Below are 6,143 nucleotides of genomic sequence, written 5' to 3'. Positions count from 1 at the left end.
GCCTAAGGTTCCTACAAAAAAAACGTGCAAAATGCAGGAAACTAGAAAAGATTGCAAAAAAGGCTAAACTGAAAAAAGTAGAAAATTTAAAACAAAATTTAATTAAATGAATCCTGCGAAGTACATTTCTGCGCAGGAGATATATATATATTTTTTTTAAATTAAATTAAAAAAAATAAAAATAAAAACTTAAACTACTAGGACTGCCAAGCAGCACTGAGCGGGCCCGAGCACATGCATTTTAAAGCGTTGCATGCGTTTTGCCTGAAAAAATAAATAATGACTGAGGAAATATTGCCACATAGAGCTGTCAGGTCATGATACACCTGTGTATCGATTTTTGTGAAGATCGGTAAATGTGAATATTTCTGGGGGTCACCATTGAGCCATATTCCCACCCCCATTGAAAATTCCTCCAGAATACGTACATTTTCACCACTTTCTAATTTTCTGCAAATGTTGGTAAGAATTTGAGCATGTTAAAGCCCTCAAAAAGCCAATTAATTTGCCTGAATAATAATCCTTACAATTTCAATAGGGTCTCACTCTCTGTCAGTGCCTGTCAGTGCTCGGGCCCTAAATACTGAGAAATTACTATATAGGACAGCTGATCCTCAGTGATATAGATTTGGCATTTGGAAGTTCAAACTTGTGGCTTTATATTATAATATAGGTTTTAAGGATTTTTGGATCACTTGAAAGACCTTTCAAGGAAAGACTTTAGATACCCTGGTTGTTTTTCTAAAGATAAAACGCCGTAAAGAGTATTTGGACCATAATCCTTTCATTAACAACACTGTAATAAGACTTATTGAAGATGACCAACATATATCGAGTAATAAGTGCGAAACTTGGTGCTGATTGACATGAATTTATACTGACACACTTTACATCACCTCACTGTTACAGTTTTGCCTTTGAGCAGAGCAGTGATACTAATTCCCTGGTTGCTAAATTAATGAGTTGACCGGGTAGCAGCCCGAGAGGGTGGAGGAGCAATTAGGACCAGAACAGCCAGTTGATCCAGGTCCAGGGTCAGTGTGAAGGGCTGGTTATGGTGCCGGGGAAACTCCCTGTAATGTTGCTGACAGTCATTCTGCAGATGGATCAATGCTGAGACAAGTCAATAATACCATAGAAGTGTCAGGGAAGGAATGTCCACAGGCTGAAACCGAAACAAATAGTTTTCCTGTGTAAACACCAACACACCAGAGGTGAGAGATACCGGCGCACACAGATCTGTTAAACAGATAAATAAGCTCAGGGCCATTATTGACCTAATATTAGGTCAATTTATACCTTAGTAAGCTGTAAATAACTGTAATACTACTTGAATATAGTTTGGAGCAGATGACCATAAAAGTAAATATATTATTACCTTGTTTCGGGCATAGATTTCCAGGAGATGTTTAGATCCTAAAGCTTTCAGCCTGCAGTGGAGCAGAATAACAATAATATTATGTAACTGGAGGATTGATGAGGCTGAATAAAAATGCAATAAGTGAAAAACACATTGTATCCTTTAAGTATCTGTTTTTATTGCACCATGATTTAATAAGACACATGACAATTTAGGTAATTAGCCTTTAATATAAAACCTTGAGAATTTTATTCACTCAAAATGTTTGTTATTGGAGGATAACAAAATAAAATGTCCCTTCATTGTAGGCAATTCTCTTAGAGGCTCAGGTGATTTCAAACCAACAAAAACGACACAAAGGTTTCTTCCATTAGGGGGTGACTGAAATGTCCAGGTACCAGGAGAGGGCTGGAGGAACGGGACATCGCATGATGGTGACAGAGGAAAATAAATCAACAAAGATATGAAATGATGTCTTCCTCACAGCTTTGTGATTTGCAATGTCAGAAACATCAACAACAAAGTGACATCATCAGGCCTGAATGAGCCGAGTCATTTCGGTTGAGGAACAACATCTTCGCAGTGAACAGCTGAGATGAACAGCTCACTGGGAACTGCAGGTGAGGACCGTTTGAACACCACTACCAGGAGTCTCTGTAGCTTCAAGTCCAGTGTGACCTTGTGCAGTTTTACAGGTTTAATGAGCAAAGGTCAAAGGTCACAGGGGAGCAGCAGATATCTGGAGCTCTGCTGCTTCCTCTCTGAGATGCTAACTGGAGATATGAGCTGTGAGGGAGGGAGGAGACGAACTGAAGCACGTGCTCGCTTTACCTCTGTGTTTACTTTCAATACGAGATGACTCGTAGATTAGCTGCGTTTCCACGTGGAGCATTTATGTTATGTGCCAGTACATGTATTTCTTAAAACCACATCAAGGTGTCCCTTAGTCTGTGACTCTCCTCGTCTTTAGTCCTGATGTCAACACCTCTAATACACAGTATGTTATTCATCATTTGTTAATGAAAAATGTCAATCAAAGAGTTAAATGCATTTTTAACCTTTTGATTTACAGGGAACCTAAAGGAAGCTGCTCACCTCAGTCCACTATCATGTTCATCCAAGTTGAGGTCAAGAGCATAAAAACAAGAGAACCCTGTTTGTTTTGTGCTTTGAAGCAAGTTTGTACTTGCTGGACCTGCAAGCTGCCTTCAGGCTGGTGTTTTTTAATATTCTCGGAGTCGACTTAGCAAGAACTAGAGCCCCGGGGAGAGAGCGTTCATCAGTGGAGTTATTAAAAGAAAAACATCGCTGTGACATCACTACAACTCTACGCCATCTTCATTTTTACGATATTTTCCACAGGCTGAAACCTACCCAGAACTTTTCTGGGTTATCCCACAGGTTCTGTAGACTCTGCGCCATCGTCCTTCTGTCCTCCTCTCATTTCCTCTTACAGAAAACCATCTCCATGAAGTACCACAACCAACCATTCACTGGAACATAAGCCAACTCCTTCTTGGCCAACGCCTTTGAACTCTGGAGAATGTAGAAATTGAAATAGTAAAGAAAAGAAGAATAAAAAATGTCATCATCATTCTGTCAGAAAGAGTTCAGTGTCCGATCCCATTTAAAACCTGAAGTAGCACCATCACAAGAATGCAGCTGAACAATGACAGGGATTATTTCGACATGCTGAGTCATATGTCAACTTCTTTCTGACAAACAGGAAAAAAAAAGATGTGACTCTCACCTCTATCAGAGCGTCCTCTCTCTTTCTCTCTCTCTCTCTCTCTCTCTCTCTCTCTGTCTCTCTCTCTCTCTCTCTCTCACACACACACACACACACACACACACACACACACACACACACACACACACACAGCCCTGATTACGCACAGGCACCAGAGTTCACTTGACTCTTCTCTGCATGTCAGCTCCTCTCTGCTCTTCTCATCTCTGTCATGCTCTGTACAGGTGCTGCTGTTGATGCTGCTGCATGACACCACGTTGACCAGTCACACTCAGGGAACTTCAGCCGAACACGCCCCAGAGCACCGCACCCACCTGAGACCACGCCTGGAGCCGGGGATGGAGACGTCTGTGCCATTTCCTTCTTGAAACTGTGGAGAGGAGGCGGCGGCGAAGATCGTCAACATCTGGGAGGCAACAGGGGCCGATCTATTGCCATGGGGACAGATGTGATGAGAAAAGCTCATTGATAAGTGATCGGTCTCATCTGGATACAGGACATGTTTCACCTCAGGATGAATAAGGCAGGGGATATTAAATTCCGAAGATGCATGTTGTCGTTTACTTACGCAGTGAGACCTCTAGTATTTGTGCTTTCTCTTTGCGTTGCCCATATTTGGCCACAGAAAGTAAGACGCATGCGCACTGTTTTTTTTTGTATTTTTATATATTTTTGTATTATTATATTATTATTATTTAACATGTCACTTTGTTTTTATTTTTTAAACCAGATCTATGTGATAACCACAGAATTTTACAGATGAATAACTCATCTCTGTGTCTGATGTGCAGCCGGTTTTACAGGAACTGACAAACTGGGATGCGCTGACAATCTTGGTGTGCAGCGCCACCTGCAGCCGGAAAATCGCCTGTGCTTAAAATCTTTTTTTAGTAGAAGCAACACTGGAAAAAAAAACACACTTATATTTTATCTTGTCATTTCAAACATGATCCAGAAGTCTATATTCATCACTGATATGCTGAAGGAAGCTAGCAGACAATTCATTAAATTAAAATACAATTTTGACATTTACACAGATGAGCAAGTCCTAGTTTGTGGGGTACAGCTATGGAATATACAATCTTGTTCAATCGATATTGTTCATAATAGGTTCCCCCTAAAATGTCCTATTTTGTTTTATACAGTATCAAATGATAAAAGTGCCAGATGTCTTCTGCAGTATTTCCTACATTGCCTTGAAATGTAGGCCATCACTGATGTAGACAAAACTTTTCCTCAAGACTCAAAGTTAGGTTTGATAAAAGCAAGATTTCTCTTGGCTAAATGACTCACTTCCTAAAATCAAAAACTAAAGTTCCCCCAAGAAGCAAAACAAAAGTCACACTCAAGTGACTTGAGCACTCGGGCTCATAATCACATGTGTGTGAGCTGGCTCATGGAAACACTGAGTTTTGTCTTCTCACAGAAAATAACAGCATTCCCCAGCTGTAAGTAAAAACACTGTGGACGTGGAAACACACTGACATGCAAAACATTAGCTTTTTCATGCTTACTCAAAAAATAACATCTCAGAGAAGTTGCCTATGCCACCACTAGAGGGAGATACAGATGCACTGAACACAGCTGCCCCTTCAGATGAGGAAATACCACCACCCCTTGCTTGAATTATAAATAAAAGATTAATTTTATCGTGTGTGCTCACAACATTACAAAACATGTTATGATGTGGTATCTATTTGTAACTTATACTGTTTTAGATTATTTTCTTTGCAAACCGGGGACCCCAGACAGGAGGATGACAGGGGTCACATGACTGTTCCACCTTGTGTGGATCACTGAGAAGTGTTCCCAAGTTCTCTCTCTCTCTCTCTCTCTCTCTCTTTTATTTGTACTTGATCCACAGTGCTTCAGCCGTCGTGTCCTTTACGGCCAACTAACCTTGAGGAGAGGAAGTGTCTGTCTGAAGTGGTCCAAACAGACGCTGGAGCAGCCCAGGAAGCTGTTTGTGTTCAAATACCAAAGATAGAGAGTTGTGTGTGTGTGTGTGTGTGTGTGTGTCACTTTGTAGCTAAACAACAGCAGGTTTAGACTGTTAGCTGAAATACTTTTAATACAAATCACAGAGCTTTAACTATCTTAAAGGACAGATGATGCAGTTTCTGCAAAGTGAAGTAGCTCAAGTGGTAATTTCATGACCATAAAATAAAAGTAAGACACCAAAAGACATGAAAATAATCACTGCAGGATAATCCTTTTGTTTCATATGAATCATCAAAGTCAATAAACTATAATTAGAATGGCACTCAGTAGAATTCCTTAAGGCCCAACATTATGAAAACACATCACAATGTGAAAAAGAAAGTCAAAAGAAATCCTGGATCCGCCCCCTGAACTAGATTTGCACCAAGTTTAATGGGTTCTTCCCGGACACCTCCCACATCCTCCCATCATTCCTGTTTTTTGTGTGATGCTGCTTTCAAACATACAACCACACATACCAGCCAAATAACAAACAACAGGGGTGGAAACACAATGTCCTTCAGAGCGGTGACAATCCATCAACACAAAGTTGAACCAACTTTTTTATAAATGATGAATATCACATCTACTCATGATTCCCTTTTTTATTGAGATCTGGTGCAAGATGTTATCTTCTTCATTTAAACCTCAGCCTCAGTCTTCTGCAGGTTTTGAGTTTTCCCATCACACTTGTGCAACTGGCATTTCGGACTACGATTGGTTCTTCGATGATGAGTCATGCTCGTGCACGTGTTAAACACCGAGTTAAAGTCGAACTCTTTGTGTGAAAGCTGCATCATTCTACAGAGTGAAGGTCGAACTCTGAGTGAAGTGAAAACAAGCAGGAAACACAGGAGGGAGGGACTTTAAAGGCATGTGGCAAAACCTTTGTATTTCTTTAAGGAGACGTGTTACTGCACCGTCATAAACAAGTTTGCAGCTTCGATGTAACCAAAGAAATATATATGTGTGAAATTACAATGAGCAGAAATGATCATCTGCCTCATAGATGCACTCTGAGATCTGCCTCGGCTAAATCGCTCCACTCCAAAG

General features: G+C 40.5%; 1 long non-coding RNA gene across 1 annotated transcript; it reads right to left on the bottom strand.

The window, feature by feature from the left end:
* Positions 1-2,467: 2,467 nt before the first annotated feature.
* On the bottom strand, positions 2,468-3,721 carry LOC128453651 (uncharacterized). The gene is made up of 3 exons (XR_008341530.1): positions 3,679-3,721; positions 3,425-3,538; positions 2,468-2,896 (listed from the first exon to the last, which is right to left on the bottom strand). It is a non-coding gene; the product is annotated as an uncharacterized LOC128453651 (long non-coding RNA).
* Positions 3,722-6,143: the final 2,422 nt, after the last annotated feature.

This window comes from Pleuronectes platessa, chromosome 12, assembly GCF_947347685.1.
Source record: "Pleuronectes platessa chromosome 12, fPlePla1.1, whole genome shotgun sequence".
Classification (NCBI taxonomy): Eukaryota; Metazoa; Chordata; class Actinopteri; order Pleuronectiformes; family Pleuronectidae; genus Pleuronectes; species Pleuronectes platessa.
Note: the sequence above shows the minus strand (reverse complement) of the source record. Positions and strands in the feature narration are given on the sequence as shown.